This window comes from Chlorocebus sabaeus, chromosome 16, assembly GCF_047675955.1.
Source record: "Chlorocebus sabaeus isolate Y175 chromosome 16, mChlSab1.0.hap1, whole genome shotgun sequence".
NCBI classification, from domain to species: Eukaryota; Metazoa; Chordata; class Mammalia; order Primates; family Cercopithecidae; genus Chlorocebus; species Chlorocebus sabaeus.
The window spans coordinates 25,077,087-25,104,909 of record NC_132919.1 but is presented as its reverse complement, the minus strand read 5'-3'; the positions used below and the strand labels follow the sequence as shown (position 1 = coordinate 25,104,909).

At 50.7% G+C, this 27,823-nt stretch overlaps 1 pseudogene; it reads right to left on the bottom strand.

The window, feature by feature from the left end:
• Positions 1-1,144: 1,144 nt before the first annotated feature.
• Positions 1,145-10,498, bottom strand: LOC103242581 (TBC1 domain family member 3B-like; annotated as a pseudogene).
• Positions 10,499-27,823: the final 17,325 nt, after the last annotated feature.

Here is a 27,823-nt window from a genome sequence, read left to right as displayed (position 1 = left end):
AATGTTCATTTTCTAAATGAGAGATGATATGTATAAAATTTTAAAAATGGACTTTGAAGATTGTGCAGATAGAATTTTCTTATTGCTAATTATAGACATGATGTTATCCCATTTGGTAGTTGGGAAAAAATGTCTAACAATTTAATAAGATTGTATAATCTTTACATTTGCATGGAATTTGAACTTTTTTATAGTGATTTTTATCTAGTTTACACCAGTTAGATGTGGCACCACCAACTTTTAAACACCTCAAATAACTCTCATCTTCATACTTAATTATGCAATGGTACAAGTGTTTTAAACAGAAATGTGAGATGCTCTTTAGTAATGCTTTGAAAAGTGCATGAGTCTACTACTGACATTTCCTTTAATGTTTTTATTTTTTTCTTTATTTACTCTATCAAATATAATGTGCAGGAATTTTGTCTTATTGAACTGCAGAGATAAATTTTTAGAAAACTGTATACCTTAATACTGATGGTATAAAAGTCTTCTTGCTTTCCCTAGTGGCATAAAGTAACACTTCAAATATTTACCTTTCTATTCTTCAGTGGTGCAATCATGGCTCACTGCTTCCTGGAAGTCACGGGCTCCAGCAGTCCTCCTGCCTCAAGGTCCTCACTAGGTGGGACCATAGACACACGCCACAAGGCCTGGCTAATTTCTTTGACTTTTCTCTAGGGATAGGGTTCACCTGTGTTTCCCAGGCTGGTCTCAGACTTCCAGACTCAAGTGAACCTGAACCTCCCGCCTTGACCTCTCAAATTGCTGAGATTACACGTGTCAGTCACCACATCCGGCCTAAATTTCTTATGTGCCATGGTACTGCAAAACGTCATAATTAGGGGCAGCTGGATGGAAGGTGTAGGAGGACACTATAGTGCCTTTTCAATATTTCTGTATATCTAAAATAATTTAAACAGAAAACATTTATTTTAAAACAGGAAGGGGGTTAACCATCTATGAGTTGAAAATACAAAGGCAGGCACACGGTGTCGTCAGAATTCAGAAAGCTGGTCACACGGCTGGGGGTGCTAGGAGGGGCTGGGCATGGTTGGCTTTGTGATCTGGGGGCTGGTGTGTTCCATCTGTGAAGGTCTTTCGAGCTGCACACTTTCTTAATAAATTTTCATAAGTTTAACAAAAAATAAAATGAGGATGTGAAGCTTGCTTGGGTTGTTAAGCCTCGGGAAATTATCCAGCCATGAGCCCTGGCCCAGATGCTTCTAGAAGCCTGGAGGAAACTGAGAACTTTCCAAGTAGAGGTGGCAGAGGCAAGGCCCTGAGGTGGGAGTGCACTGCTGCTCGTGCTTAGCTGTTAAGGAGGTGTCCTGGTTGGAATCAGTGCTGGGTGCAGTGCAGGGCTGGAAGTCCATGTCCACATTGTGGCTCAGTGCAGTGAAAGCCAATCTCACCCCCTCCGCAGGGTGTTCCGCCTACCAGCAGGTGGCCAGCTGGTCTTCCTGGGATACGGTGCCATTGTAGAAATTGGGTGCAAGTCTCTTGTTCGTAGACGGGGTGCCCTGTTGTAGTGGGATATCTCCTGGCCTCCCTCAGTCCTGATGGCCTTGGCAAGGCTTGGTGTCAGGGTCCCCATGGGCTTCCCAGGCTAGCCCTGTCCCACAGTCCCGGGGCTGTCCAGGACACATTCAGAAGGGACATGGACCAAGCAGCTCTGTTCGAAATCATAATGGGGAAACCAAGGGCCCCCTACATCCAGGTCCGTCGGGAGCCGGGGCATCGAGTTCCACTCCAGGAATCTCCAGGAACCCTGAGGTCTTCCCTGAGCCGGGGCTGGGCTGGGCACATCCTGAGTGCCCACAGGGTAGGTGTCTTCCCGGACAGCCCCACCAGGACAAGATGTGGAAGAACAAGGTGCCCATGGTGGGGAAACTAGCCAAATGGGCCGCTGGAACCGGGCTGGTGGGCCTGGAGGGGCCTACCTGTCCCCATTGCAGAGGGTCATCCTGCCATGTGAAGCCGGCATAGGCGTGGGTGTTGAGGACACGTGCTCGGGTTTGGCTGAAAGGAAAACAGACATGGTCAGCGTCTCTAATGAGCCCATGCAGGCCTTTCCTGGCTGGGCCCCACCTGCCTAGGTCTCTGGAGTCCTCGGGGTCTCTGTGTGGCCCCCGGGGTCTGACACTGAGGACACGCCTGTAGTCTGCTGATCCCAGAGGGAGGGGTGTGTGCCACCTGGCGTGGGGAAGCTGTCAGGGCATGACAGGTAGCTCCTGGCACTGCCCCCAGGGATCGGACTGGCTGAGGGCTTCCTACCACACACCCTCATCCCAGGGCTGTTTGGCCAGGGATACAACCCCTAGTGAGAATTCAGGTGGGAGGGGACTTGGATGTCACCCAGCCCCTTGCAACCTCTCATGGGGAACTGTCTACGCAGTGGGTGATTGGGCCTTGACGTGGGTCATCCTCTGCCCTCCTGGGCTATCCAGTCCATGCCAGGACTGACCGTTCCCACATCTGGCTGAAATCTTGGCTCTGGGCCCGGGGTCCTGCCTGTGCCCTGTCCCTGAATGCTGTGGGGTCAGGGACACCCGATTCCCTTGTCTCCCTGGCACAAGGCTGGTTGTCCTGGCAACCTTGGAGGAGCATGCAGCAGTGAGGGGCCTCTGCTGCTCTCTGAGGCTGTGGCTGCTTGCAGGGAGGGGAGAGGTTTCCCACAAATGGGTCTGGCTCATCTAGTGCCCTAGAGGGTCTTATAAGAGGAAGACAGAGACACTGCGGATAGTGGGAGGGGGCTTGTTGGACGGTCATGCCCACATCCTCCTCCTGCATGCACAACACATCCAGTACACATGCACTGAGCGCCTGCCGTGAGGACCGGTGGGCCTCCTGTACTTAGAGTCCAGGAGGAAGAGGAGAAAAAAAGGTGAAGAGGAAGGCCCAGGTAGTAGGGTTTGGGTCTCGGGCACTCCCCCACCATTGACTGCCCCAGAGGGTGACATGGGAGGGGACATGGCACTGGAGCCCACCTGGGGGTGGCAGGTCCCTTTGCTTCCTCATTAGTTTCTTCGTAGAGGCCCTAAGATGCTTGAGCACAGAGTCATCATCCAACTCCGAAGTATGGAAGAACTGGTTCCGAAACCGTGCCCACAGGCCAGACCTGGATGTCTTTATGAGACGCTCTAGGGACAGGGTGGACATCAGACCAGGAGAGTTCCCTGGGAGGGGGTACAGCTGATACCTCGTGGCCACTTCAGTCTCCCACTGGACAGTGCTGGATCCTTTTGTGGCCACCCCAGGGGCTCAGATGTGCACAAGAGCCTGTGGCTGGAGGTCAACCTGGGCAAGGAAGTGCTCAAGACACTCCTGACTTCCATCTGGGTCATGTGGGGGACGGGCTCGGTGTCTCAGTCCCCTGCCCAGCCCACCTGGCCAGACCTCCCTCCGGACCAGAACAGAGGATCATGAGGACAGTGTGAGGAAGCTGGCCTCCGGACAGTCTGGGTCTGACCCCAGGGCTTCCCATGCCCCACTGCGCACATGTAGACTTACTCCGCTGAACTTTAAAGGCAATGCTTGTCATCGGCATCAACACTTGTTCTCCTTCCAGCAAATACACATCCCACAGGCGCAGGATGAGCCCAAGAGAGATCTGTGGGGACAGCAGGTGTGGGAGAACCTGGCCCTTCCAGGCTGGGGCTGGTGGCTCGAGCTGGGTCCATTGGGGCTTCAGCCCCCAGAGTCAGTGACCTTCGCCATGAGGGTCACCTGAGCCCTCCAGGGCGCTGGGTCAGACAAGGTCTTGCAGCTCCTCATGGGGGGCACTCATTTCAAGGGGGATGTGGCTCCTGGAGAGAGGGGCTTGCCCAGGGCATGAGGCTTCCCTGAGCCCTCTCAAGTCGGGTCCTGGCCCTGTCTGCCCATGAGACTGGGCCTGAGCCCCAGCCTTTGCCCTGGGATGACCCCTCTTGGGCAGAGGGTTTTGTTTGGGTGTCTTGTGGGGACCTCCTTGTGGGCGGAGCCTACTGTAGGCTGTGGGTGAGCCAGAGCCCCGGGCTGGGGAAGCAGGGCACTGCAGGGCAAGGAGGGTCCCTGAGCCAGGGTCTCCCTGTGCCTTCTTACCCCGTCATTCAACATCTGGAGAAGCCAGCCTAATGAGGAACCCTGCGCGCAAACACCTTCCTTGTCCTGATGGGAGGAACAGAGGTGCTCAGGGCCCCCTGGGCTGCCCTAAAAACCTCCCTCTTCCAGGGCCTCTGAAGACCCTTCCCCTAGTGCAGAACACTGGGCGGTGTCCAGGGCTCCCCACAACACCGTCCCCTTCCCACACTCCCGGTGGACACACTGCCCTTTGCCCTGCTCTGCGGGAGCTGGGCCCCCATCCCTGTGCCTCTGTCTCCTCCAGGGCAGGAAAGGAATCCAACTCCCAGCCCATGGAGAACCCGACATCCCAGGTCAGGCCCTGACTGGACTCAGCCAGTCACCAGCCCCACGAGGGGCTCCAGGCCCCATTCCTCCAGCCCCACGAGAGGCAGGGCCTCTGGGGAAGAGCGGAGGGGACCATAAACTCACCAGATGCCACATGGTCTTGGGTTGTGACGTGGGGACCACATGCTCCCGATGGTCTTGGAGTCCCTGGACTGTCCCGCCATTTGAACTGTGGAACCCTGAGAAGCCCCCAGCCCGTCATGAAATCAGAGCCTTCCCCCAAGATGTGGAGCCATCAGCTGGAAGAGCTGGGCAGCTGCAGAGGCCCCAAAACCGCAAGGCCTCCCACCCTCCCATCTGATGACCCACCATGCAGCCTTTGCCTTGGGGAGGTGGGGCAGGAACATCCCCTGGAGCCTGGCTGGAGGTTCCCCTGGACGCCTCCTGGACCAGGGTGCAAAAAGGGCAAGCCTGACTTTGAGGCCACAAAAAGGTGGCCAGAACAGGGTGGGTGCTGGGCTTCCTGGTCATCTCCTGGAAGTGGGGTCGGGCCGGGGGACACGGGATGGGGAGATGCTGCCACCTGGGCTTGGTCGGCCCATTTGTGGGCACCAAGGGGAACTGGAGCCCGGGAGCTGGAGGGCAGGAGGACTCTCAGAGAGGAGACAGTCAGCTGCACAGAGAGCCGTAGGGCGTGGCAGCAGGACACAGAAGGTGGCCACGGGGAGGATGAGATGCCCTCCACTGATGGGGATGAAAGGCGTCTGACTTGGGCTTTGGGGGTCAGCCGCGAACTCCCATGGGACCCTCAGCAGAGACATCCTAAAGGCTCCCAACAAGCTGGCAACACAAGGAAGGTGCCTTGGCTGAAAGCTGAGATCATCTGGCCAGGGTGGCTGCCCCTGGGACTCACTGCATGAAGTCTTGGGGGCAGCTGTCCACCTACCCTGCAGGGAGTGCCTCTCCCTGGCCAGCAGCTGCACCAGTGCCCAGAATGCATCCTCCTCAGGCAGATAAAGGAGGAACAAGGCCGCGATGGGGCTCAGGTCCCTGCAGTAGCCCACCTCCTGCAAGAGCCAGAGTCACCGTGAAAGGACATCACCTGGGAGGACTGAGGTCACCTGGGAGGACTCATGTCATTGGAGAGGGCAGAGGTGACTGGGGAGGCTTCCTCTGAAGAAGAGGCTTCCTCGGGATGCAAATTCATTTCATGACAAGAGCCAAGTCCATCAGGCACTTCAGCACTTTGTCCAAAATGTCTCCTAAGGGCACCGTCCCACGTGTGACTCTGCCAAGCTCCTGGGCTTTGGGGCAGCCCCAGGAGGAGGGCATCATTTCTTGTTCTGAGAAGTGGTGGTCAGACCCAGGTGACACCAGGAGTCCAGGCCCCGACTCCTTTGTGTCTCAGCTTGACCCCTTGAGGCCACTCCCTTGCTTGGAGGTTTATGCCAGCAGTGAGCTGGAGTTCTACCTCCTATATCCTGGTGGGTCACAAATACTAACTTTAAAAGAAGCGACAGCACCCCACCAGACACTCACTCCTGTGAACAGGGAAATACTGCCCGGGAACATCACTGCCGGGAATACTCACCGGGTTATACTCCGAATATGCCAGGAGGATGTAGAATGGTTCCCGCTGCCTAGGAAACAGAGAAATGAGGCTTTTGTTTGTTTTGTGCAGATGCCGTTGGTTTCACTTTGTCCACAAAGCCTAACAACAAACCCCATTTCAGGTTCAGATGATTCACCAGATAAGCAGTGAGCTCTTTAGGTCCTTTGAGGAAATGTTTCAGTAAAATCCACATCTGTGACATGCAGATAGCCCAGTTGTACAGTGACTTGCCTGATCCTTTTCACTCTGAATGATTTTCTTTATTTGTTTTCAGTTTGCACACACGCCAGTTCAGTCTTTGGATGTACAGTTCCTCCACGGTTCTAAACCAATGGACAGAGTCTCCTGGCCACCGGTTCAGCCCCTCCTGGAGTGACTCCTTCATCTTCCAAGTCTCCAGGGTGGCCCCTATGCACCCGGCCTCTCCCCGATCTGTCAGCACCTAGCCACCCAGACTGCTTCTCAGTCTCTATGGTTTGGCCTTTTCCAGAATGACCCAGGAATGGGAATCCTACGTGGTAGCTTATTGTGTCTGGCTCCTTTCCCTCAGCAAAATGCATTTGGGATCCACCCATGTTCGTCCGACCATAACTGGCTCGTTCCCTTTTCTCACTGGGTCTTCCGTTTGGAGGGAGGACCAGCCTTGCTCTCCCCATTCCCGTGTTGAAGGCCATCCCTGAAGTCTCCGTGCATGAGTGACGATGAATTAAGTAGTGAACATCTTATTTGGATGTCAGTTTTCAAATCAGTGGGTTCAATATCTGAGACACTTTGGGGACACGTGATTGAAGTCCATTGAGCTTTGTGAGCCACTGCCCAACTGGCTGCCAAAGTGGCTGTGCCATGTCACGTTCCCAGCAGACAAGGATGACAGTTTCCAGGACCCCTAATTGCCCCAGCATTTGGTGATGTCAGTGTTACCTCGGGAGGCTCTAGGGCCCTCTGTCCTGCCACCCTCCCGTGAGTCCTACCGTGGGTCCCCGTGGGTCAGGGAGAGCACCTTTCACCATTGTGCATGATTTTGTTTGCTGCCTTCTGTCTCCTCAGGATCCTCCTGGGTTCTGGCCCTACATGTTCCAGTCTGGCCCAGGGCTTGGAATCAGGGAGGTGCTTATTTCATGGTGCCAGCTGCTCTCTGGGCCAGGAGAGCTCTTGGCAGCTCTGTCATCCCTCCTAGGTGACCCTGGCTTCTGCTCTGGGGAAGGCCCCATCCCTTTCATTCACTCCATGTCTGCTGTGATCCTGTGGCCCCCATAGGCTTACTTGGCTCCGTAGTGATCCCTGAAGAAGATGTGAGTCCTTAGTGTCGCGCTCATGTCCAGGTCGATCTGGTGGATGTGTTCAGATGACCTCTTGCCCTTCTCCTTCATGACCTGTAGGGCAGGGCCAAAAGGAGGAAGCAGCCTCAGAACAGATGGAAGACTCCCGGCCCCTAATGGCAGTCGGCCCACAGTCAGCACTCCGGGAAGGAAGGAAAGCAGGAAGGTTTCCTTCTGCACAAAGCTGCTTTTTAGCTTGTTACTAAAGCCGGGGAGGGTCACCGGAGCCGAGTTTGTCTGTGGTGACTATGTCACCGTCCGTGCCCAGGATGTGCATTTGACCATCCCACCCACCCCCCAGCCTGGGCTTGATGCTCCCTCCAGCTGGAGACCTGGGCTCCGGACACAACCTGTCCTGTTTGTTGTGCTCTGGCTGAATGTACCTTGTATGTTCTGGGATTTTTCGACTTGACTTCCTGTATGTTCAGGAGGACTGACCACACTTGGCCCCGGATGTTCATGGGAATGCCCTTATATACTCGATCTATCAGCTGTGGGCAGAAAACAACCTGGTGTCACAGGCCACGGGGCGACCCCAGTGAGGACCAGAGCCCGAGGATTCTGGAAATGGTTGGTTTTGACGCCTTGATTCCTCGTTAGAGGTGACATTAAGCTGGGACAGGGTCTCCCTTCCCAGGATTGAAAAAGTGGATGGACACTCAGAGTCGGGACTCTGATCTGAACACTTTCCTTCCTTTGGGTCACCAGGGCATCTCTAGCCTTGAGCTCTGGGTGGTCCCAGCCCTAGATTCAGATTCCCTCCCAGCAAGGTGATGCTTGCACGAATAGGCAGGCAAACCACCGACCAGGCCTGCAGTCCTCTGGGTGAGGACAGTGTGCCAACCGCCCTCTGAGAGGCTGATGGCGCCAGGCCACAGCCGTGGGTGCCCATCCCCTGTCTCTGCAGAGAGTGGTTCCAGGGGCCTCTCCCTCCACACATTACTTTTTTACTGTTCTTGTATGTCTCCCATTGTCGCAGCATTTCCATCCACTTGCTCTTTCATGTTATCTCCCGCCGCATTTGCTGTCAAATGAGAAATGTCAGATGAGAAATGTTGGCATTAGGGGAGCTGCCAGGCTTCCCAGAGCCGCCCATGAGTGCTGGGTCTTGGGCTCTGGAGCCCTGGTGGACCCAGGTGGAGGGAACCAGGGAAGGGCAGACCCTAAGGGCTGAGAGCCTTTGAGCAAATGAGCGCCAGTGGGCTGGCTTTGGGACCCCGGGACGTGCCATCCTCAGGCCACAGACACACCAGTCTTAGGTCAGGTCCCAGCCTCTGGGTGGGGTCCTGGCCACCCCCAGGCCACAACTGTGGTTCTCACTTTGGAATGTTATCAAACTGCCCAAGTTACCGCAACTTGGGGTCAGATCCAGCAGGGACTGCTGACACTCCCAGTGATAGCATGTTGTCCTCACCGGCCACCGCCCTGGCCAGCTGCCTCCTCTGCCTCACCGACCACCCACCCAGTCCCCACACACCTGAACCAGCCCCTCCATGCATCAGGTTCTTACCTTCACCTCCTGAGCAGTGGCAGGAGGCAGCTCTGTCTCACTGTAAGGCAACCCAGGCAGAACTGAGGACCTGCACAGGGCCTGGAGCTGCCCCAGACTGGGAGCCAACCCCCAGAAAGGACAGGCTCTGTCCCTATCCAGCTCAGGGCTCAGCCCAGGAGAAGACACAGGGAAGGGAGGACAAGGGCCTTCCTGTGGGGCTGACTCCCAGGAGGGGCAGGACCCGGGAGAAGAAGGAGTGCGGGGCCAGCCTGGCCGGGGTTACTGGGGCCCCTGGCGTGGGGGGCGGTCAGGCTGCACAATGGGGCTGCCCGTCCTGGACTGGAGGTGGTGCTTTCTGCTGGAGCTGAGAAAGGTCAGGCCTGAGATGGGATGGGGGCCGCCCAGGGTAGGTGACTGGGCCCTCACAGGAGTCCCTCAGGGAGTGACTGCATCACCCCACCGGGGTCAAGGGAGTCTGCCGTGAGACCTGCCCAGTGTACTCCTGGTGCACCAGGGGCCAATCCCACTTGACAGCCCCAAGGCCCTTGCAAGTTCTGACTCCCAGCATCCACCTGCCTCTCCCTGCACCTGACCCACACACCCTGAGTTTCAGAAGTGGCACGGCTCATCAGCTCCCACCCTACCTCCCCCCGGGATCCTCTGTCTCTCCATCCTATGATCCCTAAGGGATGGTCTCCTGGCTGGGCTCCTCTTACCTGGCCCCAGATCCCTTCCTAGCACCAGAACCAGGGTCTTTAGCCACAAGCCCTGCTGCCTCCCTGGCCTTAACATGAGATGCCCAGAACGGGGCCCTGCCCATCTTCTCCCCCATTCCCCTAGGGCCATAGCCCCCACTGTCTCCATGCCTTTCCATCTTCCTGATGGGGATGCTGAGGGCTCTAGCTCTAGGGAAATGAGGGAGGACAGGGGCAGGTGGGCCCTCAGAGACCTGCTGGACAACAGCCCTGAGGCTAGGCCAGGCGTCCCCTCACCCTGTGGCCACAACACATGGATCTCACTGGGGTTGTCTCCAAGTAGACATGGCCAGACCCTCAGGCTGCCCCGCTCCTCTTGTGCTGACTTGGGGACAGAACTGCTGAGAGTCCAGGGGCCTGACCTAGCCCAGTCTCCATTCCCACCCACTCCCTAGATGGGCCCCGCACCTCTGGCCTAACAACAACCTCGGGCTAGACCTGCAGGTGAGCCAGGGAGGAGTTCTGACCCTGGAAAGGAGGTTGACCCGACCCGGTGAGACAGTCCTGCCTCAGAAAGGCCTTTCTAAAAGCAAACCCATCCCTGAGCTGAGACGTGTGCTTTAGGGGTGAGGGGAGCACAGAGGACTCACTGCACAATCCCAAAGCGATCAATGCTGCTGTAGATTCCAACAGGCTCAGGCCCTATGTCCTCTGGCAGCCCAGCTCGGTGTCCCTGTAACCCAGAGGGAGGCTTGGTGAGAGGTCCAAGGTAAAGAGTGCAAGAGCCTGGGGGTAGTGGCCACCCATGCCCACCCTGTGCTCCTAGGGAGCCCAGGACCCTTTGACCAGGGTGCACTGGAAGAGGCCTCCCTCCAAGGAGCAGACCGACCTGTACCTTCTCATAGTTCATAATGATGTTCTCTCGCTCCTGTGCCCGCAAACTATCTGCATCCTCTGCGATTTCCATCCTGTGAGCCAAAAATCATCTAAAAGTTACATTGTACCCGAGAGCTTCAGAGAAAACCTGAACCACTCCCACCGGGCTCCCAGAAGCTGGCTGGCTGCGTAACCCCCATTCCACCACCACCCCCAGGTAAAAAGGGGCCAGACTCAGTGGGCCACACCTGCATGAGTCTCTGGAGTCTCAAGCCCCAAGCAAGGGTGGGCATCATCCCAAGGTCTTGAGGACAGTGCGACCTGGACAGAGAGTCCAGTTGTCCCCAAATGCCATGAAATGGGGATACACCTGCCCCAGCAGGTTGAATAGTGTCCACCTGCCAAGGGTGAAGGGCCGATGGTGGGCTATTCCAGGGATGTGGAGGCAGACTGGGGTCAGCGATCAGAGGTCTCTGTACAGTTGGCCTCCTGAGATGCTCAGGGACCACAGAGATGCCCAGTTTCCTACAGGGATCAAGATCTCTCCTGACTGCTCTGTTCTCCGCTCATCACTTTGGCTCCTGTGGCCCTTCAGTCTGAACTGTGAAGCCACTTTAGGAATAATGCCAGTTGAGCAGGAGGGTGTTTGGTTTGGGGGATGAAAATGATCTATTGTGCTAGGGGAAACCCTCACTTGGGGAGGGACTGTGGACTCCACCATTCTGAGCTGTCCCTACAGGAGGGGGCTTTATTTTCCTGGGTTACTGAGGAAGGACCGTGGGTCCTTGATCCTGGAGAACACCTAGATGGACAGTTCCTCCTGGGAACACTCGGGGCAAAAGGAGGGCGAGGCCTCGAGAGGACCAGACAGAGCAAGAAATACTTGGAGAGAACCCCAATGCCTGGATCCCTTTGAACAGAAGGGAAGATGGTCTCCCCCCAGCCAGTCCTCCAGGGTTCCTTCATTTTCCACAGCTGCCCAAGGGCAGAAGGTTCCTCCGAACAAGGGACCTTGTGTGTTCAGTGGGGCCCACAGCCACCATCAGGACCCAACTTAGAGCACAGAGGTGTTCTGAGGACCCTCCTATCTACCACACCTACAGTGGATCCATCCCAGTGACTCTGCCAGGACCAGGCTCTGCCCCGTCGGGATGGGAAAACTGGGAAGACTTGGGATCTAGGGCAGGGAGGTCACAGAGTTCAGGCCTGAATTCCAGCACAGTACACAGCAAGGGTGAGAGCAAAACCCAGGTTCATATCTGGATTCCCAGGCCGGTTACCGCCTCTCTGTCCCCAGACATCTCACCTGTCGAATGGGTACACTATGGAATGGCACTCACTCTATGAAGCCACCATGAGGACGAAAGAGCCAATCGTCTACACTGGTGAGTGCTCAGGGATGACCCTCCTCGGTAGCTGCCTGGAGGCCAACACTGCCCACAGCATAGCCACTGTCCCCAAGTCAGCCTGGAGGGAAGAGAGCAGGTCACACTCACCTGATTCTGATGAATCAGCTGGCCTGCGTTATGCCTCTCAGGTACAAAACCTTCGAGTCCACAAAACTGTTCCCAGATACCACTGTGCGTGTGTAGCTGATACCACTGTGCACGTGTAACTGCTGTGGAACACAGAGGCAGGCCTGAGAGTGGATTGGTACTAAGCACCAGCGACACTCTGAGGTGATGGCACGCATCACAGTGGGGCCTTGCCCGGGTCAGCAGGGCCCAGAGACAGGGTCCTCCGCTGCCTGAGGTGGCCACATGCCTGCCTGCAATGTGTTTGTGTGCACACGTGCACAAGTGTACATGGGTAAACACATCTGTACACGTGTGTGTGCCTTCTCTGGCCAGGCCTGGCTGCCCCACTCATGTGTGCACCCAGTTCCTCATCACTGTCATCCCCGAGGTCCAGGACCAGTATCAGAGCATCCACGGGTGTTCACTAACCTCAGCCCTCCTCGCCCAGGGTGGTGTGGGATACACATAAGGGTGGAGGGAAGTGACCACTACTGTTGAATCTCAGAATACAAATGCTAATACTATTACCTAATGGTCTTTTGCATGTCTCTAATGGTATCTCTTTTTTAATTTCTGATATTTTAACTGAGTATTTCTCTCCATGACCCTTGAATGTTCTAGCTAGAGGATCCTGTGGGGAAAGTACCAGGCACACAGTAGGGCCTCACTCTATTCCAGACATGTTATCTAAAATCTGGTTCATCTGTCCTTCCTGCCAGGGCCTAGGGGATGCCAAATTCCAGGGTCCAGAAAGAGCTTGGGATAAAATGAAGCTTCAAGGGGTGAACTTTGACCTGGGCTGAGTCTGCCTGTGCCATCCAAATGGAGTCTCAAGTCCCAAGATAGGGCGTCCAGATGCCCCAATGCAGGGACCTCTGATCGACACCTGCTCCCCTGTACTCATTAGCAATCTCATCCACCCTACTCTCAAAGCACACTTGGCCATCATAACCGCAAGCTCTGCATCTGTGGATTCAGCAACAGCAGATGGAAAATATTCAGAAAAGAAATTGGATGGTTATGTCTCTACTGAACATGTGCAGACTTTGTTCTTGTCATCATTCCCTAAAGAATACAGTATCACAACCGTTTATGTAGCATCTGCATTGTGTTACAGATCATAAATAATCTAGTAATGGCCTAACGTCTATGGGAGGATGTGCATAGCTTTTATGTAAATACTAGGCCATGTTATATCAGAGATTTGAGCATCCATGGATTTTGGCATCCCCGGGACCCTAGAACTAATCCTCCATGGATACCAAGGGATGACTATATAAACTCACTCAGGAAGGCTTCTTACTGGAGGAAGGACCCAGGTCAGTACAGGCGGGGACATCGTCCTTGGACTACTGTCCATCTGTTCATCCATTTATCCAGTGGCACTACCCTCTAGGACTGTCCCAGTGACAGCCCTAGCAAGTGGAGACATTAAAAAAGACTGACTCACGTTGTCCAGCTTTGAGGTCTTGGAAGAAGTTGCACCAGTGTGAGAATAGGGGGTCAGTTTCCTCCAGGATCCAAAGAGCATATCAGGGCCCCTCGGGGTGAGGAAAGGAGCGCGGCCTCTCCAGCAGCCACACGGGCTGCAGTAGGATGGGACTGGGGCTGGCCATGTGGATCACCTGGGCCTCATGAGGGCAAAAGAAAGACCAGGGGGTAGAACAGGAGCATGGGGTAGCTGGATGCCTAAGGAGAAGGCGCCTCAGGGAAGGGGTACTAGTTTGTTTTCACACTTCTGTAAATACTCAAGACTGGGTAATTTATAAAGGAAAGAGGTTTAATTGAGCTGCACTTTAGGGAACTTACAATCATGGCAGAAGGTAAAGGGGAAACAGGCACCTTCTTCACAAGGCGGCAGGAGGGAGTGAGTGGAGATCGAGGATGTGCCACACTTTGAAACCATCAGCTCTCCTGAGAATTCCCTCACTCTCAGGGGAGTAGCACGGGGGAAACTGTCCCCAGATCCAATCCCCTCCCACCAGGTTCCCCCCTTGACCTGGATTACAGGAGGATTACAATTCCAGATGAGTTTTGGGTGGGGACACAGAGCCAAACCTATCCGGGTCTCAGCCTGTCTTGCAGCTCCCAGGGCTGAGGCTGAGTACAGATCTGCTGGCCCTGCTCTACAGCACTGGGGGCTCTGCCTGTGCGCCCCCATCTGCTGCTTCCTGGGGGTGGTGGCTGCTTCCTCAAGAGGAGGTTGGATCTGCTCTCCTGCCCACCCCTCTCCAGGACCTTGTGGAGCCCTGGCCATGTCCTCCCAGGGTAAGGGCAGGAAACTGGGCTCCTTGCCCTTCTTGTTGCTTGGGTGACAATCCTGGGGTCTTTCTTAGGCCCCGTCACTCTTCCTGCTTCTAAATAGAGAGTATTTTGGCAAATCTTCCTGGCAGAGGCTGGGGGCTCATCCCTGTTATTTGTTCTATCTTGGTAAAGCCAGGTGAAGACATCTGGACAAGCAGATAGTAGAGTGGCCCCCAGGAAGGGTGGGGCGAGGGTGCTGGCCTTTGGGCTTGCCTGGACCCGGCTGGGAGGGGGCAAGGTTACTAGGAAGCAGGGTTGTGAGGGGTAAAATCAGGAGGCGGGAATAATGCTGGTGGAGGATGGGAGTGTGTCCTGGCTTGGGGTGGCGCATGAGAGCCAAGTTTTATCAGCGCACAGAGGAGTGGCTGACTCATGGACTAGAGGGTGTGGAACCCAGTGATTGCCCTTAGTTCCCGGATCCTGGGAGACCTCTGGAGCCTGGGTCTGGGGCAGCCTAGGGGTGGAGGTGGTGGGAGACAGGGGTAGGGGTGGGACAGGCCTTGCATGGTAGAGTGAAGGATAGGAAACCAGCCAGGGGCCAGTTTGCATTGGCGGTTCCCATCCCCACCCCCAACCCCAAGCCCACCCCTACCCCCACCCTGCTGCAGAGACCTGCCTGGGCTGCTATCCTCTGCTTTGGCCTCAGCAGATGGCACGATGGAAGCTGGCAGCCCCATGGGTGCGCCACTCAAGCCAGCTGTGACTTGCAGTTTCTGCTTCCTGGAGTGTGGGACACCCACCCAGGAGAGCACGGGCACACCCCATACCCCTCGTTTTGAGGATGCTGGGAGGTGGGGGACCAAGGGCCTGCAGCCCTGTGCTTGCGCTGTGACGGGTAGGCTAGGAGTCCTGTGTCCGCCCATCCACGGGGGTCCCCAGGAGCCTGAACAGTGGCAGGCAGAGAGATGAGGAGGGAGAGAGAAGTGGAAAAGAAGGAGAGAGAAAGAGAGACGGGAAGAAGGGAGTGAGAGAGAGAGAAAGGAAGAGAGATAGGGAGAGAGACAGAGGAGGTTGAGAGGAAAAGGAGCAAGAGAGATAGGGAGAGAGACACAAAAGGCAGAGAGACAGGGAGAGACGAGCATGAGTAGGGGGTCAGGTCACTGTTGATCTCAGTTCCCAGTGAAAACTGTAGCTCGCCGTCACCTCACTGCGCATGCAATGAAGTCTTCTGCCTGCTGCTTATAGCCCGAGAACCCCTTCTCCGGGAGAATAAAATCTTTGACCCTTGCCCTTTCTCACTGGAGTTTGCTTGTGTCTTCTGACGAACTGTGATGTCTCACCTATCGCCTTCCTGGGCTCAAGGATCCAGGAAAAGCTGACACCTCTTTTAGGGAGGCTGTGCAGCGCCTTCATCTCACGAGGCTCCCCAGGAAGTTTGCGAACTTGGCTTGAGCCCAAGCAACCGAGTATGTGCCGGGCCTCTGCTTCTGTCTTTCAGTAAGAGGGAGAACCAAGAAAGACACTGAAGCATGGTCTGCAGAGAAGGCACTTGTGCAAACACCAGGAGAATGAGGGGCCTGAGTTGTCTTCATTTCTCCTAAAAACACGCATTCCCTCCCTGGCCACCCTAGTGAGGGCATGAAGCACAGTGTGCGTGTGTGTCTGTGTGTGTGTGTGTCTGTGTGTGTGTGTGCGTGCGCGTGCATGCAGGTATATGCATGTGTATGTATGTTCGTGTGTGTGTGTGCAGGTATGTACATGTGAATATACTTATGTATGTGCATCTGTGTCTGTGCGTGCGTGTGTGTGCCTGTGTGTGTTTGTGTGTGTGTGCAGGTATGTACATGTGAATGTACTTATGTATGTACATCTGTGTGTGCGTGTGTGTGTGCAGGTATGTACATTTGAATGTATTTATGTATGTACCTCTGTGTGTGTGTGTGTGTGTGTGCAGGTATGTACATTTGAATGTATTTATGTATGTGCATCTGTGTGCATGTGTGTGGGGGGCACGTGTGTGTGTGTTGCAGGACTTTACAGTGGACAGGATGTGGGAGGACAGCTGCAGCTCCAAGCAGCAAGTCTTTCTGATAGAATGGTTAAGATTCCCTGGACCACAGAAAGAGTGTTTTCATTTGCACCCATTTTTATTAGTATTTAAACGTGTATTTTTTGTAGCATGTAAAGCTTAAGTTGCTTAACTATTCTTAGAAACATTTACACCAGTGGTCCCAAAACTTTTTGGCACCAGAAACCAGTTATCTTGAAGACAACTCTTCCACGGACCTGGGAGAAGGGGAAGGGATAATGCGGAGGTGATTCAAGCCCATTATATTTATTGTGTGCTTTATTTCTATTATTATTTCACTGTAATATACAATGAAATAATTACATGACTGGCCATAATATAGAATCAGTGGGAGCCCTGAACTTGTTTTCCTTTAACTACATGGTCCCATCTGGAGGTGATGGGAGACAATCACAGATCATCAGGCATTAGGTTCTCATAAGGAGCACGCAGTCTAGATCCCTGGCATGTGCAGTTCACAGTAGGGTTCATGCTCCTATGAGAATATAACGGCACTGATCATCTCACACGAGGCAGAGCTCATGGGGTAATGCGAGGGATGGGAAGCAGCTGTTTCTACAGATGAAGCTTTGATCACTGGCTGACTGCTCACCTCCTGCTATGTAGCCTGGTTCCTAACAGGTCAGGACCCCTGATTTACCCAGCAAGACACACATATTTTTATGTCAATTGAAATTATTCATCCTGCACCACCCAAAATTATCTTGCATACCTACACCCACCCAAGGGTCCCATAGTGCACTTTGGAAGCTGTAGACAGTAAGCCTGGAGCTCCGTTGCACGTTCCATCCCTTTACCATCTGTGGGCTAACAGGCTGTGTTAGTTTCCTAGGGCTGTTTTACAGGACCACAGACTGGGCACTCTCAACAACAGAATCTTATTGTCTCACAGTCCTGGAGGCCATGAGTCCGAGATCAAGCAGGATGGGTCCCTCTGAGGCTGTGCAGGAAGGCTCTGTTCCAGGCCTGTCTCTTGGCATGTGGGTGGCCGTCTTCTCCCTGTGACTCTTGGTTAAGGGTGACTCTGGCCAGGGCTCAGAAGAGGAGAGCTGGAGAGAATGTCGGTAGCATATGGAGGTGTTCGTGCGTAGTGTCTCATGCCTGGAATCTTAGCACTTTGGGAGGCCAAGATGGGAGGATCGCTTGAGGATGAGGCTTCAAGACCAACCTGGCCAACATAGGGAGACTCACTCTCTTAAAAAAATAAAAATATGAAAGGGAAAAGTCATTCACATGAAGTCTCAGATGGCAATGAAGAACATGTTATTGGAAACTGGAGGAAAGGTGATGCTTGTCATAAAGTGACAAAGAACTTGGCTGCATTGTGCTCCTAGTGTTTTCTGGAAGGCAGAGCTTGCGAACGGTGAACCTGAAATTTGGCAGAAGAAATATCTAAGCAAAGTATTGAAGGAGCAGCTTCATTCTCTTGAATGTTTCTAGGAAAATGAAAGAAAAGAGGAATGATTTAGAGACAGAACTTATAATCAAAAGAGAAGCAGAACTTAAACATTTGGGAAATTTTTAGCCTTCTCAGCCTGTCCATATTGAACAGATAAGGAAGTGTGTTTGGGAGAGAACACGAGGGTGTGGGTCAGGAGGCCTGCATGGATCAGGGCTGTGCTCTTCACCAGGACAATGGAAGAGAGACCCTGAAGGCAGTTTGTAGATCTCAGGCTGCACTCTCATCACAGGCCCGTGGTGCCAGGGCAGTGACAGCAGTACAGTTTCCAAGGAAGGCCCTGGGGCGCCCTGAGGACCTTGGGACTTGCTGCCGAGCACTCCCTGATGTCACTGGTCCCCACATTCTGGTGTGGCACTCCTTGACTGCTCCAAGTGTTGCTTAATGGGCTCCTGTCCAGGGGAGACATGATGTCACCCCTGCAGAGGACACAGGCAGAAAACTCTTTGGCAGCATCCATGTGGTGCTAATTCTGCAGGTGTACAGATTTTGCTTCTCCCTTATAGAAATGGTGGAGTCAATGAAGAAAGTAGCAGGGATGGATGTGGAGCTGACAGCTGAAGAAAGAAACCTCCTCTCTGTTACATGTAAGAATGTGATTGGAGCTAGAAGATCCTCCTGGAGAAGAATCAGCAGCCTTGAACAGAAAGAGGGAAACAAGGGAAGAGAAGACAAGCTAAAAATGATTCGGAAATACCGGCAAATGGTGAGACTGTTGTATAATAGTCCCTCCTTATCCGCAGTTTTAGTTACCAGTGGTACAGCACAATAAGATATTTTGAGAGAAAAAGAGACTATGTTCATATAACCTCTATTAGAGTATGTTATATTTGTTCTGGTATTCATCTTTCACTGTGCCTAATTTATAAATTAAACTTTACCATGAGTATGTATGTATAGAACAGAATATAGTATATATAAGGTTTGCTATTATCCATGGTTTCAGCATATTTACTCGGGGTCTCAGAATGGATCCCTCTCAGGTAAAAGGGAACTATTGTATTTTCAAGAAAAATGATGAGTGTTTTTGGTTAAATTTGTCTCGTTCTTTTTTGATTAAAAGACTCAAGTTTCTTTAATCCAATGTCATAGTTTTTAATCTTTGGGTTTTATGCAACAGAAATTATCTGGGGGAAGGAGGTTGTTGTTTCCTGAATATGTCCTAATTTTTGCCTTTTATTTTTATGGTTCTAGAAAATGTCTCTGAAAAGGGAGGCTTGTTTGAGTGTCTGGCTTAGTTGTCAGGCTTATGTCTGTTAGTAATTTGGCCATAGTCGTTGGCATTTGAGGTCACAGTCTAGTGCTCAGATGACTGTATATATAGTACACATTTTACATCTTGGTAGATTTTTGTCTTTTGCTCACGTGGATTAGGCTATAGAATATTTCAGGGCAGAGATGTGTAACTTTTTCTCCTGGAAGCTGCAGTAGTGGGCAAAAAAGTGAGACCCTGTCTCTAAAAGTAAAGTTGTAAGCTGGGATTGATGTTACCACTACCATGAAATATGTTGGGTCAAAGAATTTCGATGACCAATAGACAAGTTTTGTGTCCCAGTGGAATGAGGAAGTGAGAAAGTTGACAAAGCTGAAGAAAGAAGTCCATGAGTTACACTGTGAGACTTGGGCTAGCTAGGAAAGGGAAGCAGGAAGCAAAGACAGCAACTGATACGTTGGGAGAAGATGTGAAAAGTTCGAGTCTGCATGTGTTACATGAGATACATGCATAAAGAAGGAAGGAAGGAAGGACAGAAGGAAGGAAGGAAGGAAGCAAGGAAAAGGAAAAGATAAAGAAAAAGGAAGGAAGGGAGAGAGAAAGAAAAAGAAAGAGAGAAAGAAAGAAAAAAGCAAAAAAGAAAGAAAGAGTGTAGATGTCTTGATCAGTTCCTAAATAGAAACAACAAGAGAAAAGGAACTAAAAGAGGAAGCCATGGCCAAGAGTGGAGCATTACAATGTAAGACTTCTAGTATGGAGCAGCACAGTTAGGGGTATGGACAAGTGCAAGTCTTGGAGTAGAAAGCAAAGAACTCTGTTGACGGGAACGTGGCCACACCATACTTTGGTGTGATCTCAGGTATAGGATAGTTTGCCTGTAGATAGTCAATGAATGTGGGAGAAGGGCCTAGAGATCTATTGATGACAGAAACGGAGAAGTGGAATGTAGAATATCGGCTTTTGAGGAAGAAGGGTTTGGAGAAACAGGAGAGCAGTCATTGAGTATGTGAGGAGCTAGGAGAACATGGAAACCTTTCGTCTCCTACAGCAGTCTCTATTTGAAAAGCTATCAGGGAGATAGTTGATTCAGAAAACAGTTTTGCTTAGCTAAGATAAGGATGCAATTAGGGAAAAAAGACTGAGAGAATGTTTTACAGTGGAAAGGAGGTGCCAAGGACATGAGAGGAACCTAGAAAGGTTCAACAGTGGTGCCATGAGTTCATAGAAAATAGAAAGCAAGGGGCCGGGCATGGTGGCTCATGCCTGTAATCCCAGGACTTTGGGAGGCTGAGGCGGGCAGATCACAGGGACAGGAGATCGAGACAATCCTGGCTAACATGGTGAAACCCCGTCTCTACTAAAAATACAAAAAAAAAAAAAAAAAGGGAAAAAAAGCCGGGAATGCTGGTGGGCGCCTGTAGTCCTGGGTCCAGAATTGGTGGGTTCTTGGTCTCGCTGACTTCAAGAACAAAGCCGCAGACCCTCGCAGTGAGTGTTACAGTTCTTAAAGATGGTGTGTCCAGAGTTTGTGCCTTCCGATGTTTGGACGTGTTCGGAGTTTCTTCCTTTCGGTGGGTTAGTGGTCTCGCTGGCTTCAGGAGAAAAGCTAAGCTGCAGACCTTCCTGGTGACTGTTACAGCTCTTAAGGTGGCACATCTGGAGTTGTTCATTCCTTCTGGTGGGTTTGTGGTCTCGCTGGCCTCAGGAGTGAAGTTGCAGACCTTCAAGGTGAGTGTTACAGCTCATAGTGGACCCAGAATGGGCAGCAGCAAGATTTATTATAAAGAGCAAAATACAAAACTCGCACACTGCAAAACAGCACCCAAGAGGATTGCCATTGCGGGCGCTGGCAGCCTGCGTTTATTCCTGTATCTGGCCCCACCCACATTCTGCTGATTGTTCTATTTTACAGAGAGCTGATGGACCATTTTGACAGAGTGCTGATTGGTGCGTTTACAATCCTTTAGCTAGACACACAGTGCTAGACAGAAGTGTTCTCCAGTACCTATTGGTGTATTTACAAACCTTGAGCTAGACAGAGTACTCATCAGTGTATTTACAAACCCTGAGCTAGACACACAGTGCTAAGAGTGCTAGACAGAAAAGTTCTCCAAGTCCCCCTAGGTTAGCTAGATACAGAGTACTGATTGGTGTATTTACAAACCTTGAGCTAGACACAGAGCATTTACAATCCCTCAGCTAGACATAAAGGTTCTCCATGTCCCCACTAGACTCAGGAGCCCAGCTGGCTTCACCTAGTGGATCCCTCACTGGGGCTGCAAGCAGAGCGACCTGCCAGTCCCGCAGTGCACCTGCACTCCTCAGTCCTTGGGCAGTCCATGGGACCAAGCGGTGCGGCGCAGTGGGCAGCGCTCCTCTGGGAGGCTCGGGTCGCGCAGAAGCCCACGGAGGGGTGCAGGGAGGCTCGGGCATGGCAGGCTGCAGGTCCGGAGCCCCTGCCCCGTCGGGAGGCAGCTGAGGCCCGGAGAGAATTCAAGGGCAGCGCCGGCGGTCCGGCACTGCAGGGACCTGGTGCACCCTCTGCAGCTGTTGGCCCAGGTACTAAGCCCCTCACTGCCCGGTGCCGAGTGTGGGCACCGCCGAACCCACGCCCACAGGGAACTCGCGCTGGCCCGCGAGTGCCGGGCGCAGCCCCGGTTCCCGCCCGCGCCTGTCCCTCCACACCTCCCTGTAAGCAGAGGGAGCCGGCTCTGGCCTCGACCAGCCCAGAGTAGCTCCCACAGTGCAGTGGCAGGCTGAAGGGCTTCTCAAGCGCCACCAGAGTGGACGCCGAGGCCGAGGAGGCGCAGAGAGCGAGGGCTGCTAGCAGGTTGTCACCTCTCAGTCCCAGCTACTGGGCAGGCTGAGGCAGGAGAATGGCGTGAACCCTGGAGGTGGAGGTTGCAGTGAGCTGAGATTGCGCCATTGCACTCCAGCCTGAGGGACAAAGTGAGGCTCTGTCTCAAAAAAAAAAAAAAAAAAAAAGAAAAAAAAGAAAAGAAAAAAAAAAAATAGGAAGCACACTGAGAATGTGCATTTAGAGGTGGTGTACATTTTCAGCATTATAAATGAATTGAGATGAGTAGCAATGGTTTCTTTGGTCCATAGATTTTTGGTATCTTAACTAGTTTTGGATCTCTTCCACTAAAGAGATTGCCTGTTGAACGTTGTTAGGAATGTAAGTATTGAAGGCAAACTGCTTGGGTTTGAATTTTGTTCTGTCCCTTGCACCCTGCCTGGGTTCAAATCCTAGCTCTGCTTAGTAAGTTCTTTTAAGGGGGTGATCTTCGAGCAAATGTCTTAGCTCCTGTTTTCCCAAGTAAATGGACACAACAGTTGCTACCTTGTGAAAGATTCACGTAATTGACCAGCATTTACTAAGTAGCATCAGTGTTTAGTTTTAGTCATTGGTGATTCTGGATTTGGAGTGTGAGGCGGTGCTGGGGTGGGGGGTGGTGTGTGTGTGTGTAGCACTTAATTGCATGCGGAAAGGAAAAGATACTTTTGACGGCGGAGAGGCAGCTTTTCTCTGCTTTTGTATCAAAAGGGAGGAAGGGAGTTTGGAGACGGAAAGGAATTCTGTTCAATACTAAGCTCTCTTCCTCAAAATCAGAGGTACATAGAATGTATAATAATTTACAGAATTTCTAGACTTCAGCAATCTGATTTTTTTAAATTTATTTTTATTTTTTCAGGTCGAGACTGAACTGAAGTTAATCTGTGGCGACGTGCTGGATGTACGTGACAAACACCTCATTCCAGCAGCTACCACTGGCAAGTCCAAGGTTTTCTATTATGAAATATAGGTTCTATACTAGAAAGGAAAATGTAAGATTAAAAGTTGGCCTTTTTAGAATCATGACTTTCTATTATGTTGGTTTCCAATTTTTATTTAAAAATAATTGTTTAATGTTAGAAGGATAGTTGATGTTGGAATAAAAAGATGGTTAGGCTATTATAAAAACGAATTAGCTTTTGCTTTAGTTATTTATATTCTTTTGCTTTCATGGGACCTATCTCATTTCCCTCCCCCAAACGGCCACACATTGCACAGTCCTGGCTGAATGTTTCGTGTAGAAATTTTATGTTATGATTCATACACTTGTGGCATTTCTTGGAACCACTTGCTTGTTTAATTCTAGTCTATCGAGTGATAATTTTATTGATACTTGGAAGCTCCTCAGTTAATTTCTGTGGGATTTTTGGTTATATTTAATAAGAAAAATAATAGGAAATATCTAAGAAAAAAAGAAACAAAGCCAATTATTCTTGAGAGTGTTTAAAATTTTGAAGTACACTTGTTAGTTCTTAGTATACAACCTACATTTCATAATAGAAAACCTTGGACTTGCCAGTGGTAGCTGCTGGAATGAGGTGTTTGTCCAGTGCATCCAGAATGTCGCCACAGATTAACTGTAGCTCAGTCTAAACCTGAAAAAATAAAAATAAATTTTAAAAAATCAAATTGTTGAAGTCAAGAAATTCTGCAAGTTATTACACATTCTATGTACCTCTGATTTTGAGGAAGAGAGCTTAATATTGAACAGAATTCGTATGCCTTTCCAAAACTCCCTTCTTCCCTTTTGACACAAAAGCAGAGAAAAGTGGCCTCTCCCTTATCAAAAGTATCTTTTCCTTTCTGCATGCAATTAAGTGCTAAACACACACACACCATCCCCCACCCCAAACCTCTCACAGTCCAAATACAGAATCACCAATGACTAAAACTGAACACTGATGTTACTTGGTAAATGCTGGTCAATTACATGAATCCTTCCACAAGGTAGCAACTGTTGTGTCCATTTACTTGGGAAAACAGGAGCTAAGACATTTGCTCAAAGATCATCACCTTAAAAGAACTTACTAAGCAGAGCTAGGATTTGAACCCAGGCAGGGTGCAAGGGACAGAACAAAATTCAAACCCAGGCAGTTTGCCTTCAGTGCTAACATTCCTAACAACGTTCAACAGGCAATCTCTTCAGTGGAAGAGATCTAAAACTAGTTAAGATACCAAAAATCTATGGACCCAAGTAACTATTGCCACTCATTTCTGTTCATTTATAATGCTGGAAATGTACACACCACTTCTAAAGGCATATACCCAGTTTGTTGCTTTTTTTTTTTTTTTGAGAGGGAGTCTCACTCTATTGCCCAGGCTGGAGTGCAGTGGCAGGACCTTGGCTCACTGCAAGCTCCACCTCCCGGGTTCACACCATTCTCCTGCCTCAGCCTCCAGAATAGCTGGGACTACAGGCACCCGCCACCATGCCCTGCTCATTTTTTGTTTTTTTAGTAGAGATGGGGTTTCAACGTGTTAGCCAGAATCATCTCAATATCCTGACCTCATGATCTCGGCCTCCCAAAGTGATGGGATTACAGGCGTGAGCCACCGCGGCCTGCCTTTGTTTTGTTTTGTTTTCGTTTTGTTTCGTTTCCCCGTTATTATTATTATTTTTTTGAGACGGAGTCTTGCACTGTTGCCCAGGCTGGAGTGCACCATCCCCACTCACTGCAAGCTCCGCCTCCTGGGTTGAGGCTACTATCTTGCCTCAGCCTCTATAGTAGTTGGGACTATAGGCACCTGCCACCATATCCCGCTAATTTTTTTTTTTTTTTTTGTATTTTTAGTACAGACAGGGTTTCTCTTCACCTCGTGATCCGCCCGCCTCGACCACCAAAAGTACTGGAATTACGGGCATGCGCCACCACACCTTGCCAATAGACTCTATTTTTTTTTTTTAATTATTTTTTGTAGAGATGAGGTCTTACTTCGTTGCTTAGGCTGGTCTTGAACTCCTGACCTTAAGTGGTCCTTCCATTTTGGCCTCCCAAAGTGCTGTGATTATATGTGTGAGGCACTGCACCCGGCCTCAGTAGGCTTTTATGGCTTATGCCTTCTGTCCTTTTAAAACTATTTCAACTTAATTTTCTACTCTAATTGTTTGTTGTAGTTTTTATATATATGTAAGTGTATATATATTTGTAGGGTGTGTAAATGTAGTGTGCGTATATATGTAGTATCTGTGTGTATGTGTGTGTGTGTATATAATGTGTGTGTGTGTGTGTATATATATACCTATATATATATATACCTGTGTGTATATATATACCTATATATATATATACCTATATATATACACACACACACACAGACACACACATTTTTTGTTTTTTTGAGATAGGGTCCATTCTGTCACCCAGGCTGGAGTGCAGTGGTACAATCATGGCTCACTGCAACGTTGACCTTCTGGGCTCAATTGATCTGCCCGCCTCAGCCTGCTGAACAGCTGGGAGAACAGGTGTGCCACCACCACATCCAACTAATTTTTTTTTTTTTTTTTTTTTTGTAGAGGTGGGATTTTGTCATATTGCCCAGGCTGGTCTTGAACCCCTTGGCTCAAGCGATCTGCCTACCTCAGCCTCCCAAAGTGTTAATATTACAGGTGTGATCCGCTGTGCCCGGCCTATATTACTATGTCGTATGCTGCAGAACCTCTTTTGGAAATAAACTGGGATATAAATAATACTCAAGTGCGACTTTCAGGAACTTATTCTTCATAGTAAGACAATGCCATTGAAACTTACTGTGTTTCATAAGAAGGGGTAGTACTGGCTCTACATTTATTTTTGCTTTTACATTCTGAGAATGGGAGGGAGAGGGATCCACAATAAATTTTGAGTACCATTGCTTTTGAACAATAATAGCTGATTAGCCTAATTCCTTTCAGAAGGGAAATCAGCATGCATGACATCATTTCTTGCCACTTAAATTAAAATTCTAAATTCGTGAGTTTGGCTCTTTAAGAGAAACCAGACCTACTTGACTGCAGTCATCCTAGCTGGCCATAAGACAGGAAGTAAAGGGCCAGGCGCGGTGACTCACGCCTGTAATCCCAGCACTCTGGGAGGCTGAGGCGGGCAAATCACAAGGTCAGGAAAACGAGACCATCCTGGCTAACAAGGTGAAACCCCGTCTCTACTAAAAATCCAAAAGACTTAGCCGGGCGTGGTGGCGGGCACCTGTAATCCCAGCTACTAAGGAGACTGAGGCAGGAGAATGAACCCAGGAGGCGGAGCTTGCAGTGAGCCGAGATCGCCCCACTGTGCTCCAGCCTGGGCAACAGAGCGAGACTCCACCTCAAAAAAAAAAAAAAGGACAGGAAGTAAACAGGTACAGGCAGATGTTAAAAGCTTTGCTTCATTCTTGTGTTGAGAGGACCTTTTTGATTTTTTCTCCCTCTCCCCAGGTTAATAATCCCAGCATCTTTGTGTTTTCATTCATGTAAGATTTTAAAAATTGTGGCAGGAGTTTTTTGTTTTGTTTTGTTTTGTTTCTTTTAGGTGGAGTTTCGTTCTTGTTGCCCAGACTGGGGTGCAATGGCACGATCTTGGTTTACCACAACCTCTGCCTCCTGAGTTCAAGTAATTCTCCTGCCTCAGCCTCCCCAGTAGCTGGGATTACAGGCATGCGCCGCCACTCCTGGCTAATTTTTTACTTTTAGTAGAGATGGGGTTTCTCCATGTTGGTCAGGCTGGTGTCAAACTCCTGACCTCAGGTAATCTACCCGCCTCGGCCTCCCAGAGTTCTGGGATTACAGGCATGAGCCACCATGCCTGGCCCGTGGCAGGAGTTTAAAAGTTAAAATGTACTTTATTTATTTGTTTATTTTATTTTATTTTTTTTGAGATGGAGTCTGGCTCTGTTGCCCAATTTCAACTCACTGCAAGCTCCGCCTCCCGGGTTGTCACCGTTCTCCCACCTCAGCCTCCCGAGGAGCTGGGACTACAGTTGCCCGCCACCATGCCCGGCTAATTTTTTGTATTATTTTAGTAGAGACGGGGTTTCACCATGTTAGCCAGGAGGGTCTTGATCTCCTGACCTCGTTATCCGCCTGCCTTGGCCTCCCAAAGTGCTGGGATTACAGGTGTGAGCCACTGTGCCTGGCCACAAGTATCTATTTCTACCAAACACAGTTCAGTTCTCTGAGAAAGATTTCACAGTAACGTGTAACATGGAACAGAAAAGTGCAGAATGTAGCCACTTTTTTGTGACTATTGCCGTTGGAAAAACTTTTTTTTTTTGAAGATGGACTTTCGCTCTTCTCGCCCAGGCTGGAGTACAGAGGTGTAATTTCAGCTCACCGCAACCTCTGCCTCCCAGGTTCAAGCGATTCTCCTGCCTTAGCCTCCCATTTAGCTGGGACAACAGGTATGTACCACCACACCAGGGTATTGTTTTGTATTTTTAGTAGAGCTGGGCTTTCACCGTGTTGGCCAGGCTGGTCTTGAACTCCTGACCTCAGGTGATCTGCCCGCCTTGGCCTTCTAAAGTGCTGGTATTACAGTTGTGAGCCACTGTGCCTGCCCGTAAAAACTTTATTTTGACATAATTTCATACTTAAACAGTTTCAAGAGTAGTATAAAGAATTCCTATGCCAGGCTCAGTGGCTCATGCCTATAATCTCAGCACTTTGGGAGACCAAGGTGCGTGGATCATGAATGAGGTCAAGAGTTTGAGACCAGTCTGGCCAACATAGTGAAACCCCGTCTCTACTAAAAATAGAAAAATTAGCCGAGCATGGTGGTGTGCTCCTGTAATCCCAGCTACTCAGGAGTCCTTATTTTATAAATGGAGAAACTGAAGCATAAAATCACATAGCTCACTTGTTATCACACAACAAGTTAATGGTGGAAACACAGGCTTCCTTCCAGGACACTGCTACTTCCTCTGTCCTGTTGCTTAAAAACTGCACTTCTGCCAGGCACAGTGGTGCATGCCTGTAGCCCAAGCTACTCAGGAGGCTGAGGTGGAAGGATCATTGGAGCCAAGGATTATTAATAGAATCTAGCCTTGACAACATAGTGAGACCCTGTCTGTAAAACAAAATGAAGGTCTTTAGCAGTTAGCCTATTTCACA